Below are 14,964 nucleotides of genomic sequence, written 5' to 3' on the forward strand. Positions count from 1 at the left end.
CTCTGTGAGATGATTTCACAGAACACAAAGAAGTTTCTCAGAAAGCTTCTTTCTCTTTGTTACCGTAGGATATTTCCTTTGGTCCTATACTCTTCAAAGGGATCCGAAATATCTGTTCTCAGATTCCACAGAAATAAGGCTAGCAAAGAGATCCACGAAATACAGATGTAACTCTGTGAGATGAATTAACAGAACACTAAGCAGTTTCTCAGAAAGCTTCTTTCCAGATTTCATCTGAGGATATTTCCTTTTTCACCTTAGCCCTCTATGGGCTTCCAAATATCCCTTTGCCAATTCCACAAGAACTGTCTTAGCGAAAGGCTTCTTGAGGGGAAAGCTGTAATTCTGTGAGATGATTTCACAGAACACAAAGAAGTTTCTCAGAAAGCTTCTTTCTCTTTGTTATCGGAGGATATTTCCTTTGGCCCTACAGTCTTCAAAGGGATCCGAAATATCTGTTCTCAGATTCCACAGAAATAAGGCTAGCAAAGAGATCCACGAAATACAGATGTACCTCTGTGAGTGGACGTCACACATCACAGAGCAGTTTCTCAGAAAACTTCTTTCCAGATTTCATCTGAGGATATTTCCTTTTTCACCATAGCCCTCTATGGGCTTCCAAATATCACTTTGCCAATTCCACAAGAACTGTCTTAGCGAGAGGCTTCTTGAGGGGAAAGCTGTAACTCTGTGAGATGATTTCACAAAACACAAGGAAGTTTCTCAGAAAGCTTCTTTCTCTTTGTTATCGGAGGATATTTCCTTTGGCCCTATAATCTTCAAAGGGATCCGAAATATCTGCTCTCAGATTCCACAGAAATAAGGCTAGCAAAGAGATCCACGAAATACAGATGTAACTCTGTGAGTGGAAGTCACACATCACAGAGCAGTTTCTCAGAAAGCTTCTTTCCAGATTTCATCTGAGGATATTTCCTTTTTCAACATAGGCCTCTATGGGCTTCCAAATATCCCTTTGCCAATTCCACAAGAACTGTCTTAGCGAAAGGCTTCTTGAGGGGAAAGCTGTAACTCTGTGAGATGATTCCACAGAACACAAAGAAGTTTCTCAGAAAGCTTCTTTCTCTTTGTTATCGGAGGATATTTCCTTTGGCCCTATAGTCTTCAAAGGGATCCGAAATATCTGTTCTCAGATTCCACAGAAATAAGGCTAGCAAGGAGATCCACGAAATACAGATGTAACTCTGTGAGTGGAAGTCACACATCACAGAGCAGTTTCTCAGAAAGCTTCTTTCCAGATTTCATCTGAGGATATTTCCTTTTTCACCATAGCCCTCTATGGACTTCCAAATATCACTTTGCCAATTCCACAAGAACTGTCTTTGCGACAGGCTTCTTGAGGGGAAAGCTGTAACTCTGGGAGTTGATTTCACAGAACACAAAGAAGTTTCTCAGAAAGCTTCTTTCTCTTTGTTATCGGAGGATATTTCCTTTGGCCCTATAGTCTTCAAAGGGATCCGAAATATCTGTTCTCAGATTCCACAGAAATAAGGCTAGCAAAGAGATCCACGAAATACAGTTGTAACTCTGTGAGATGAATAAACAGAACACTAAGCAGTTTCTCAGAAAGCTTCTTTCCAGATTTCAGCTGAGGATATTTCCTTTTTCACCTTAGCCCTCTATGGGCTTCCAAATATCCCTTTGCCAATTCCAAAAGAACTGTCTTAGCGAAAGGCTTCTTGAGGGCAAAGGTGTAACTCTGTGAGATGATTTCACAGAACACAAAGAAGTTTCTCAGAAAGCTTCTTTCTCTTTGTTATCGGAGGATATTTCCATTGGCCCTATAGTCTTCAAAGGGATCCGAAATATCTGTTCTCAGATTCCACAGAAATAAGGCTAGCAAAGAGATCCACGAAATACAGATGTACCTCTGTCAGTGGAAGTCACACATCACAGAGCAGTTTCTCAGAAAGCTTCTTTCCAGATTTCATCTGAGGATATTTCCTTTTTCACCATAGCCCTCTATGGGCTTCCAAATATCACTTTGCCAATTCCACAAGAACTGTCTTAGCGAAAGGCTCCTTGAGGGGAAAGCTGTAACTCTGTGAGATGATTTCACAGAACACAAAGAAGTTTCTCAGAAAGCTTCTTTCTCTTTGTTACCGTAGGATATTTCCTTTGGTCCTATACTCTTCAAAGGGATCCGAAATATCTGTTCTCAGATTCCACAGAAATAAGGCTAGCAAAGAGATCCACGAAATACAGATGTAACTCTTTGAGTGGAAGTCACACATCACAGAGCAGTTTCTCAGAAAGCTTCTTTCCAGATTTCATCTGAGGATATTTCCTTTTTCACCATAGCCCTCTATGGGCTTCCAAATATTACTTTGCCAATTCCACAAGAACTGTCTTAGCGAAAGGCTTCTTGAGGGGAAAGCTGTAACTCTGTGAGATGATTTCACAGAACACAAAGAAGTTTCTCAGAAAGCTTCTTTCTCTTTGTTATCGGAGGATATTTCCTTTGGCCCTACAGTCTTCAAAGGGATCCGAAATATCTGTTCTCAGATTCCACAGAAATAAGGCTAGCAAAGAGATCCACGAAATACAGATGTACCTCTGTGAGTGGACGTCACACATCACAGAGCAGTTTCTCAGAAAACTTCTTTCCAGATTTCATCTGAGGATATTTCCTTTTTCACCATAGCCCTCTATGGGCTTCCAAATATCACTTTGCCAATTCCACAAGAACTGTCTTAGCGAGAGGCTTCTTGAGGGGAAAGTTGTAACTCTGTGAGATGATTTCACAAAACACAAGGAAGTTTCTCAGAAAGCTTCTTTCTCTTTGTTATCGGAGGATATTTCCTTTGGCCCTATAATCTTCAAAGGGATCCGAAATATCTGCTCTCAGATTCCACAGAAATAAGGCTAGCAAAGAGATCCACGAAATACAGATGTAACTCTGTGAGATGAATTCACAGAACACTAAGCAGTTTCTCAGAAAGCTTCTTTCCAGATTTCATCTGAGGATATTTCCTTTTTCAACATAGGCCTCTATGGGCTTCCAAATATAACTTTGCCAATTCCACAAGAACTGTCTTAGCGAAAGGCTTCTTGAGGGGAAAGCTGTAACTCTGTGAGATGATTCCACAGAACACAAAGAAGTTTCTCAGAAAGCTTCTTTCTCTTTGTTATCGGAGGATATTTCCTTTGGCCCTATAGTCTTCAAAGGGATCCGAAATATCTGTTCTCAGATTCCACAGAAATAAGGCTAGCAAGGAGATCCACGAAATACAGATGTAACTCTGTGAGTGGAAGTCACACATCACAGAGCAGTTTCTCAGAAAGCTTCTTTCCAGATTTCATCTGAGGATATTTCCTTTTTCACCATAGCCCTCTATGGGCTTCCAAATATCACTTTGCCAATTCCACAAGAACTGTCTTAGCGAAAGGCTTCTTGAGGGGAAAGCTGTAACTCTGTGAGATGATTTCACAGAACACAAAGAAGTTTCTCAGAAAGCTTCTTTCTCTTTGTTACCGGAGGATATTTCCTTTGGTCCTATAGTCTTCAAAGGGATCCGAAATATCTGTTCTCAGATTCCACAGAAATAAGGCTAGCAAAGAGAACCACGAAATACAGATGTAACTCTGTGAGATGAATTAACAGAACACTAAGCAGTTTCTCAGAAAGCTTCTTTCCAGATTTCATCTGAGGATATTTCCTTTTTCACCATAGCCCTTTATGGGCTTCCAAATATCCCTTTGCCAATTCCACAAGAACTGTCTTAGCGAAAGGCTTCTTGAGGGGAAAGCTGTAACTCTGTGAAGTGATTTCACAGAACACAAAGAAGTTTCTCAGAAAGCTTCTTTCTCTTTGTTATCGGAGGATATTTCCTTTGGCCCTATAGTCTTCAAAGGGATCCGAAATATCTGTTCTCAGATTCCACAGAAATAAGGCTAGCAAAGAGATCCACGAAATACAGATGTAACTCTGTGAGTGGAAGTCACACATCACAGAGCAGTTTCTCAGAAAGCTTCTTTCCAGATTTCATCTGAGGATATTTCCTTTTTCACCATAGCCCTCTATGGACTTCCAAATATCACTTTGCCAATTCCACAAGAACTGTCTTTGCGACAGGCTTCTTGAGGGGAAAGCTGTAACTCTGGGAGTTGATTTCACAGAACACAAAGAAGTTTCTCAGAAAGCTTCTTTCTCTTTGTTATCGGAGGATATTTCCTTTGGCCCTATAGTCTTCAAAGGGATCCGAAATATCTGTTCTCATATTCCACAGAAATAAGGCTAGCAAAGAGATCCACGAAATACAGATGTAACTCTGTGAGATGAATAAACAGAACACTAAGCAGTTTCTCAGAAAGCTTCTTTCCAGATTTCAGCTGAGGATATTTCCTTTTTCACCTTAGCCCTCTATGGGCTTCCAAATATCCCTTTGCCAATTCCAAAAGAACTGTCTTAGCGAAAGGCTTCTTGAGGGCAAAGCTGTAACTCTGTGAGATGATTTCACAGAACACAAAGAAGTTTCTCAGAAAGCTTCTTTCTCTTTGTTATCGGAGGATATTTCCTTTGGCCCTATAGTCTTCAAAGGGATCCGAAATATCTGTTCTCAGATTCCACAGAAATAAGGCTAGCAAAGAGATCCACGAAATACAGATGTACCTCTGTGAGTGGAAGTCACACATCACAGAGCAGTTTCTCAGAAAGCTTCTTTCCAGATTTCATCTGAGGATATTTCCTTTTTCACCATAGCCCTCTATGGGCTTCCAAATATCACTTTGCCAATTCCACAAGAACTGTCTTAGCGAAAGGCTTCTTGAGGGGAAAGCTGTAACTCTGTGAGATGATTTCACAGAACACAAAGAAGTTTCTCAGAAAGCTTCTTTCTCTTTGTTATCGGAGGATATTTCCTTTGGCCCTATAATCTTCAAAGGGATCCGAAATATCTGTTCTCAGATTCCACAGAAATAAGGCTAGCAAAGAGATCCACGAAATACAGATGTAACTCTGTGAGATGAATTAACAGAACACTAAGCAGTTTCTCAGAAAGCTTCTTTTCAGATTTCATCTGAGGATATTTCCTTTTTCACCATAGGCCTCTATGCGTTTGCAAATATCCCTTTGCCAATTCCACAAGAACTGTCTTAGCGAAAGGCTTCTTGAGGGGAAAGCTGTAACTCTGTGAGATGATTTCACAGAACACAAAGAAGTTTCTCAGAAAGCTTCTTTCTCTTTGTTATCGGAGGATATTTCCTTTGGCCCTATAGTCTTCAAAGGGATCCGAAATATCTGTTCTCAGATTCCACAGAAATAAGGCTAGCAAAGAGATCCACGAAATACAGATGTAACTCTGTGAGTGGAAGTCACACATCACAGAGCAGTTTCTCAGAAAGCTTCTTTCCAGATTTCATCTGAGGATATTTCCTTTTTCACCATAGCCCTCTATGGGCTTCCAAATATCCCTTTGCCAATTCCACAAGAACTGTCTTAGCGAAAGGCTTCTTGAGGGGAAAGCTGTAACTCTGTGAGATGATTTCACAGAACACAAAGAAGTTTCTCCGAAAGCTTCTTTCTCTTTGTTATCGGAGGATATTTCCTTTGGCCCTATAGTCTTCAAAGGGATCCGAAATATCTGTTCTCAGATTCCACAGAAATAAGGCTAGCAAAGAGATCCACGAAATACAGATGTAACTCTGTGAGATGAATTAACAGAACACTAAGCAGTTTCTCAGAAAGCTTCTTTCCAGATTTCATCTGAGGATATTTCCTTTTTCAACATAGGCCTCTATGGGCTTCCAAATATCACTTTGCCAATTCCACAAGAACTGTCTTAGTGAAAGGCTTCTTGAGGGGAAAGCTGTAACTCTGTGAGATGATTTCACAGAACACAAAGAAGTTTCTCAGAAAGCTTCTTTCTCTTTGTTACCGTAGGATATTTCCTTTGGTCCTATACTCTTCAAAGGGATCCGAAATATCTGTTCTCAGATTCCACAGAAATAAGGCTAGCAAAGAGATCCACGAAATACAGATGTACCTCTGTCAGTGGAAGTCACACATCACAGAGCAGTTTCTCAGAAAGCTTCTTTCCAGATTTCATCTGAGGATATTTCCTTTTTCACCATAGCCCTCTATGGGCTTCCAAATATCACTTTGCCAATTCCACAAGAACTGTCTTAGCGAAAGGCTCCTTGAGGGGAAAGCTGTAACTCTGTGAGATGATTTCACAGAACACAAAGAAGTTTCTCAGAAAGCTTCTTTCTCTTTGTTACCGTAGGATATTTCCTTTGGTCCTATACTCTTCAAAGGGATCCGAAATATCTGTTCTCAGATTCCACAGAAATAAGGCTAGCAAAGAGATCCACGAAATACAGATGTAACTCTTTGAGTGGAAGTCACACATCACAGAGCAGTTTCTCAGAAAGCTTCTTTCCAGATTTCATCTGAGGATATTTCCTTTTTCACCATAGCCCTCTATGGGCTTCCAAATATTACTTTGCCAATTCCACAAGAACTGTCTTAGCGAAAGGCTTCTTGAGGGGAAAGCTGTAACTCTGTGAGATGATTTCACAGAACACAAAGAAGTTTCTCAGAAAGCTTCTTTCTCTTTGTTATCGGAGGATATTTCCTTTGGCCCTACAGTCTTCAAAGGGATCCGAAATATCTGTTCTCAGATTCCACAGAAATAAGGCTAGCAAAGAGATCCACGAAATACAGATGTACCTCTGTGAGTGGACGTCACACATCACAGAGCAGTTTCTCAGAAAACTTCTTTCCAGATTTCATCTGAGGATATTTCCTTTTTCACCATAGCCCTCTATGGGCTTCCAAATATCACTTTGCCAATTCCACAAGAACTGTCTTAGCGAGAGGCTTCTTGAGGGGAAAGCTGTAACTCTGTGAGATGATTTCACAAAACACAAGGAAGTTTCTCAGAAAGCTTCTTTCTCTTTGTTATCGGAGGATATTTCCTTTGGCCCTATAATCTTCAAAGGGATCCGAAATATCTGCTCTCAGATTCCACAGAAATAAGGCTAGCAAAGAGATCCACGAAATACAGATGTAACTCTGTGAGATGAATTCACAGAACACTAAGCAGTTTCTCAGAAAGCTTCTTTCCAGATTTCATCTGAGGATATTTCCTTTTTCAACATAGGCCTCTATGGGCTTCCAAATATAACTTTGCCAATTCCACAAGAACTGTCTTAGCGAAAGGCTTCTTGAGGGGAAAGCTGTAACTCTGTGAGATGATTCCACAGAACACAAAGAAGTTTCTCAGAAAGCTTCTTTCTCTTTGTTATCGGAGGATATTTCCTTTGGCCCTATAGTCTTCAAAGGGATCCGAAATATCTGTTCTCAGATTCCACAGAAATAAGGCTAGCAAGGAGATCCACGAAATACAGATGTAACTCTGTGAGTGGAAGTCACACATCACAGAGCAGTTTCTCAGAAAGCTTCTTTCCAGATTTCATCTGAGGATATTTCCTTTTTCACCATAGCCCTCTATGGGCTTCCAAATATCACTTTGCCAATTCCACAAGAACTGTCTTAGCGAAAGGCTTCTTGAGGGGAAAGCTGTAACTCTGTGAGATGATTTCACAGAACACAAAGAAGTTTCTCAGAAAGCTTCTTTCTCTTTGTTACCGGAGGATATTTCCTTTGGTCCTATAGTCTTCAAAGGGATCCGAAATATCTGTTCTCAGATTCCACAGAAATAAGGCTAGCAAAGAGAACCACGAAATACAGATGTAACTCTGTGAGATGAATTAACAGAACACTAAGCAGTTTCTCAGAAAGCTTCTTTCCAGATTTCATCTGAGGATATTTCCTTTTTCACCATAGCCCTTTATGGGCTTCCAAATATCCCTTTGCCAATTCCACAAGAACTGTCTTAGCGAAAGGCTTCTTGAGGGGAAAGCTGTAACTCTGTGAAGTGATTTCACAGAACACAAAGAAGTTTCTCAGAAAGCTTCTTTCTCTTTGTTATCGGAGGATATTTCCTTTGGCCCTATAGTCTTCAAAGGGATCCGAAATATCTGTTCTCAGATTCCACAGAAATAAGGCTAGCAAAGAGATCCACGAAATACAGATGTAACTCTGTGAGTGGAAGTCACACATCACAGAGCAGTTTCTCAGAAAGCTTCTTTCCAGATTTCATCTGAGGATATTTCCTTTTTCACCATAGCCCTCTATGGACTTCCAAATATCACTTTGCCAATTCCACAAGAACTGTCTTTGCGACAGGCTTCTTGAGGGGAAAGCTGTAACTCTGGGAGTTGATTTCACAGAACACAAAGAAGTTTCTCAGAAAGCTTCTTTCTCTTTGTTATCGGAGGATATTTCCTTTGGCCCTATAGTCTTCAAAGGGATCCGAAATATCTGTTCTCATATTCCACAGAAATAAGGCTAGCAAAGAGATCCACGAAATACAGATGTAACTCTGTGAGATGAATAAACAGAACACTAAGCAGTTTCTCAGAAAGCTTCTTTCCAGATTTCAGCTGAGGATATTTCCTTTTTCACCTTAGCCCTCTATGGGCTTCCAAATATCCCTTTGCCAATTCCAAAAGAACTGTCTTAGCGAAAGGCTTCTTGAGGGCAAAGCTGTAACTCTGTGAGATGATTTCACAGAACACAAAGAAGTTTCTCAGAAAGCTTCTTTCTCTTTGTTATCGGAGGATATTTCCTTTGGCCCTATAGTCTTCAAAGGGATCCGAAATATCTGTTCTCAGATTCCACAGAAATAAGGCTAGCAAAGAGATCCACGAAATACAGATGTACCTCTGTGAGTGGAAGTCACACATCACAGAGCAGTTTCTCAGAAAGCTTCTTTCCAGATTTCATCTGAGGATATTTCCTTTTTCACCATAGCCCTCTATGGGCTTCCAAATATCACTTTGCCAATTCCACAAGAACTGTCTTAGCGAAAGGCTTCTTGAGGGGAAAGCTGTAACTCTGTGAGATGATTTCACAGAACACAAAGAAGTTTCTCAGAAAGCTTCTTTCTCTTTGTTATCGGAGGATATTTCCTTTGGCCCTATAATCTTCAAAGGGATCCGAAATATCTGTTCTCAGATTCCACAGAAATAAGGCTAGCAAAGAGATCCACGAAATACAGATGTAACTCTGTGAGATGAATTAACAGAACACTAAGCAGTTTCTCAGAAAGCTTCTTTTCAGATTTCATCTGAGGATATTTCCTTTTTCACCATAGGCCTCTATGCGTTTGCAAATATCCCTTTGCCAATTCCACAAGAACTGTCTTAGCGAAAGGCTTCTTGAGGGGAAAGCTGTAACTCTGTGAGATGATTTCACAGAACACAAAGAAGTTTCTCAGAAAGCTTCTTTCTCTTTGTTATCGGAGGATATTTCCTTTGGCCCTATAGTCTTCAAAGGGATCCGAAATATCTGTTCTCAGATTCCACAGAAATAAGGCTAGCAAAGAGATCCACGAAATACAGATGTAACTCTGTGAGATGAATTAACAGAACACTAAGCAGTTTCTCAGAAAGCTTCTTTCCAGATTTCATCTGAGGATATTTCCTTTTTCAACATAGGCCTCTATGGGCTTCCAAATATCACTTTGCCAATTCCACAAGAACTGTCTTAGTGAAAGGCTTCTTGAGGGGAAAGCTGTAACTCTGTGAGATGATTTCACAGAACACAAAGAAGTTTCTCAGAAAGCTTCTTTCTCTTTGTTACCGTAGGATATTTCCTTTGGTCCTATACTCTTCAAAGGGATCCGAAATATCTGTTCTCAGATTCCACAGAAATAAGGCTAGCAAAGAGATCCACGAAATACAGATGTAACTCTGTGAGATGAATTAACAGAACACTAAGCAGTTTCTCAGAAAGCTTCTTTCCAGATTTCATCTGAGGATATTTCCTTTTTCACCTTAGCCCTCTATGGGCTTCCAAATATCCCTTTGCCAATTCCACAAGAACTGTCTTAGCGAAAGGCTTCTTGAGGGGAAAGCTGTAACTCTGTGAGATGATTTCACAGAACACAAAGAAGTTTCTCAGAAAGCTTCTTTCTCTTTGTTATCGGAGGATATTTCCTTTGGCCCTACAGTCTTCAAAGGGATCCGAAATATCTGTTCTCAGATTCCACAGAAATAAGGCTAGCAAAGAGATCCACGAAATACAGATGTACCTCTGTGAGTGGACGTCACACATCACAGAGCAGTTTCTCAGAAAACTTCTTTCCAGATTTCATCTGAGGATATTTCCTTTTTCACCATAGCCCTCTATGGGCTTCCAAATATCACTTTGCCAATTCCACAAGAACTGTCTTAGCGAGAGGCTTCTTGAGGGGAAAGCTGTAACTCTGTGAGATGATTTCACAAAACACAAAGAAGTTTCTCAGAAAGCTTCTTTCTCTTTGTTATCGGAGGATATTTCCTTTGGCCCTATAATCTTCAAAGGGATCCGAAATATCTGCTCTCAGATTCCACAGAAATAAGGCTAGCAAAGAGATCCACGAAATACAGATGTAACTCTGTGAGATGAATTCACAGAACACTAAGCAGTTTCTCAGAAAGCTTCTTTCCAGATTTCATCTGAGGATATTTCCTTTTTCAACATAGGCCTCTATGGGCTTCCAAATATCCCTTTCCCAATTCCACAAGAACTGTCTTAGCGAAAGGCTTCTTGAGGGGAAAGCTGTAACTCTGTGAGATGATTCCACAGAACACAAAGAAGTTTCTCAGAAAGCTTCTTTCTCTTTGTTATCGGAGGATATTTCCTTTGGCCCTATAGTCTTCAAGGGGATCCGAAATATCTGTTCTCAGATTCCACAGAAATAAGGCTAGCAAGGAGATCCACGAAATACAGATGTAACTCTGTGAGTGGAAGTCACACATCACAGAGCAGTTTCTCAGAAAGCTTCTTTCCAGATTTCATCTGAGGATATTTCCTTTTTCACCATAGCCCTCTATGGGCTTCCAAATATCACTTTGCCAATTCCACAAGAACTGTCTTTGCGAAAGGCTTCTTGAGGGGAAAGCTGTAACTCTGTGAGATGATTTCACAGAACACAAAGAAGTTTCTCAGAAATCTTCTTTCTCTTTGTTATCGGAGGATATTTCCTTTGGCCCTATAATCTTCAAAGGGATCCGAAATATCTGTTCTCAGAATCCACAGAAATAAGGCTAGCAAAGAGATCCACGAAATACAGATGTAACTCTGTGAGATGAATTAACAGAACACTAAGCAGTTTCTCAGAAAGCTTCTTTTCAGATTTCATCTGAGGATATTTCCTTTTTCACCATAGGCCTCTATGCGTTTGCAAATATCCCTTTGCCAATTCCACAAGAACTGTCTTAGCGAAAGGCTTCTTGAGGGGAAAGCTGTAACTCTGTGAGATGATTTCACAGAACACAAAGAAGTTTCTCAGAAAGCTTCTTTCTCTTTGTTATCAGAGGATATTTCCTTTGGCCCTATAGTCTTCAAAGGGATCCGAAATATCTGTTCTCAGATTCCAGAGAAATAAGGCTAGCAAAGAGATCCACGAAATACAGATGTAACTCTGTGAGTGGAAGTCACACATCACAGAGCAGTTTCTCAGAAAGCTTCTTTCCAGATTTCATCTGAGGATATTTCCTTTTTCACCATAGCCCTCTATGGGCTTCCAAATATCACTTTGCCAATTCCACAAGAACTGTCTTAGCGAAAGGCTTCTTGAGGGGAAAGCTGTAACTCTGTGAGATGATTTCACAGAACACAAAGAAGTTTCTCAGAAAGCTTCTTTCTCTTTTTTATCGGAGGATATTTCCTTTGGCCCTATAGTCTTCAAAGGGATCCGAAATATCTGTTCTCAGATTACAAAGAAATAAGGCTAGCAAAGAGATCCACGAAATACAGATGTAACCCTGTGAGATGAATTAACAGAACACTAAGCAGTTTCTCAGAAAGCTTCTTTCCAGATTTCATCTGAGGATATTTCCTTTTTCAACATAGGCCTCTATGGGCTTCCAAATATCCCTTTGCCAATTCCACAAGAACTGTCTTAGCGAAAGGCTTCTTGAGGGGAAACCTGTAACTCTGTGAGATGATTTCACAGAACACAAAGAAGTTTCTCAGAAAGCTTTTTTCTCTTTGTTATCGGAGGATATTTCCTTTGGCCCTATAGTCTTCAAAGGGATCCGAAATATCTGTTCTCAGATTCCACAGAAATAAGGCTAGCAAGGAGATCCACGAAATACAGATGTAACTCTGTGAGTGGAAGTCACACATAACAGAGCAGTTTCTCAGAAAGCTTCTATCCAGATTTCAACTTAGGATATTTCCTTTTTCACCATAGCCCTCTATGGGCTTCCAAATATCCCTTTGCCAATTCCACAAGAACTGTCTTAGCGAAAGGCTTCTTGAGGGGAAAGCTGTAACTCTGTGAGATGATTTCACAGAACACAAAGAAGTTTCTCAGAAATCTTCTTTCTCTTTGTTACCGGAGGATATTTCCTTTGGTCCTATAGTCTTCAAAGGGATCCGAAATATCTGTTCTCAGATTCCACAGAAATAAGGCTAGCAAAGAGAACCACGAAATACAGATGTAACTCTGTGAGATGAATTAACAGAACACTAAGCAGTTTCTCAGAAAGCTTCTTTCCAGATTTCATCTGAGGATATTTCCTTTTTCACCATAGCCCTCTATGGGCTTCCAAATATCCCTTTGCCAATTCCACAAGAACTGTCTTAGCGAAAGGCTTCTTGAGGGGAAAGCTGTAACTCTGTGAGATGATTTCACAGAACACCAAGAAGTTTCTCAGAAAGCTTCTTTCTCTTTGTTATCGGAGGATATTTCCTTTGGCCCTATAGTCTTCAAAGGGATCCGAAATATCTGTTCTCAGATTCCACAGAAATAAGGCTAGCAAAGAGATCCACGAAATACAGATGTAACTCTGTGAGTGGAAGTCACACATCACAGAGCAGTTTCTCAGAAAGCTTCTTTCCAGATTTCATCTGAGGATATTTCCTTTTTCACCATAGCCCTCTATTGGCTTCCAAATATCACTTTGCCAATTCCACAAGAACTGTCTTTGCGAAAGGCTTCTTGAGGGGAAAGCTGTAACTCTGTGAGATGATTTCACAGAACACAAAGAAGTTTCTCAGAAAGCTTCTTTCTCTTTGTTATCGGAGGATATTTCCTTTGGCCCTATAATCTTCAAAGGGATCCGAAATATCTGTTCTCAGATTCCACAGAAATAAGGCTAGAAAAGAGATCCACGAGATACAGATGTAACTCTATGAGATGAATTAACAGAACACTAAGTAGTTTCTCAGAAAGCTTCTTTCCAGATTTCATCTGAGGGTATTTCCTTTTTCAACATAGGCCTCTATGGGCTTCCAAATATCCCTTTGCCAATTCCACAAGACCTGTCTTAGCGAAAGGCTTCTTGAGGGGAAAGCTGTAACTCTGTGAGATGATTTCACAGAACACAATGAAGTTTCTCAGAAAGCTTCTTTCTCTTTGTTATCGGAGGATATTTCCTTTGGCCCTATAGTCTTCAAAGGGATCCGAAATATCTGTTCTCAGATTCCACAGAAATAAGGCTAGCAAGGAGATCCACGAAATACAGATGTAACTCTGTGAGTGGAAGTCACATATCACAGAGTAGTTTCTCAGAAAGCTTCTTTCCAGATTTCAACTTAGGATATTTCCTTTTTCACCATAGCCCTCTATGGGCTTCCAAATATCACTTTGCCAATTCCACAAGAACTGTCTTAGCGAAAGGCTTCTTGAGGGGAAAGCTGTATCTCTGTGAGATGATTTCACAGAACACAAAGAAGTTTCTCAGAAAGCTTCTTTCTCTTTGTTACCGGAGGATATTTCCTTTGGTCCTATAGTCTTCAAAGGGATCCGAAATATCTGTTCTCAGATTCCACAGAAATAAGGCTAGCAAAGAGAACCACGAAATACAGATGTAACTCTGTGAGATGAATTAACAGAACACTAAGCAGTTTCTCAGAAAGCTTCTTTCCAGATTTCATCTGAGGATATTTCCTTTTTCACCATAGCCCTCTATGGGCTTCCAAATATCCCTTTGCCAATTCCACAAGAACTGTCTTAGCGAAAGGCTTCTTGAGGGGAAACCTGTAACTCTGTGAGATGATTTCACAGAACACAAAGAAGTTTCTCAGAAAGCTTCTTTCTCTTTGTTATCGGAGGATATTTCCTTTGGCCCTATAGTCTTCAAAGGGATCCGAAATATCTGTTCTCAGATTCCACAGAAATAAGGCTAGCAAAGAGATCCACGAAATACAGATGTAACTCTGTGAGTGGAAGTCACACATCACAGAGCAGTTTCTCAGAAAGCTTCTTTCCAGATTTCATCTGAGGATATTTCCTTTTTCACCATAGCCCTCTATGGACTTCCAAATATCACTTTGCCAATTCCACAAGAACTGTGTTTGCGACAGGCTTCTTGAGGGGAAAGCTGTAACTCTGGGAGTTGATTTCACAGAACACAAAGAAGTTTCTCAGAAAGCTTCTTTCTCTTTGTTATCGGAGGATATTTCCTTTGGCCCTATAGTCTTCAAAGGGATCCGAAATATCTGTTCTCAGATTCCACAGAAATAAGGCTAGCAAAGAGATCCACGAAATACAGATGTAACTCTGTGAGATGAATAAACAGAACACTAAGCAGTTTCTCAGAAAGCTTCTTTCCAGATTTCATATGAGGATATTTCCTTTTTCAACATAGGCCTCTATGGGCTTCCAAATATCCCTTTGCCAATTCCACAAGAACTGTCTTAGCGAAAGGCTTCTTGAGGGGAAACCTGTAACTCTGTGAGATGATTTCACAGAACACAAAGAAGTTTCTCAGAAAGCTTCTTTCTGTTTGTTATCGGAGGATATTTCCTTTGGCCCTATAGTCTTCAAAGGGATCCGAAATATCTGTTCTCAGATTCCACAGAAATAAGGCTAGCAAGGAGATCCACGAAATACAGATGTAACTCTGTGAGTGGAAGTCACACATAACAGAGCAGTTTCTCAGAAA

This window comes from Macaca mulatta, chromosome 17 (genome assembly GCF_049350105.2).
Source record: "Macaca mulatta isolate MMU2019108-1 chromosome 17, T2T-MMU8v2.0, whole genome shotgun sequence".
Taxonomy (NCBI): domain Eukaryota; kingdom Metazoa; phylum Chordata; class Mammalia; order Primates; family Cercopithecidae; genus Macaca; species Macaca mulatta.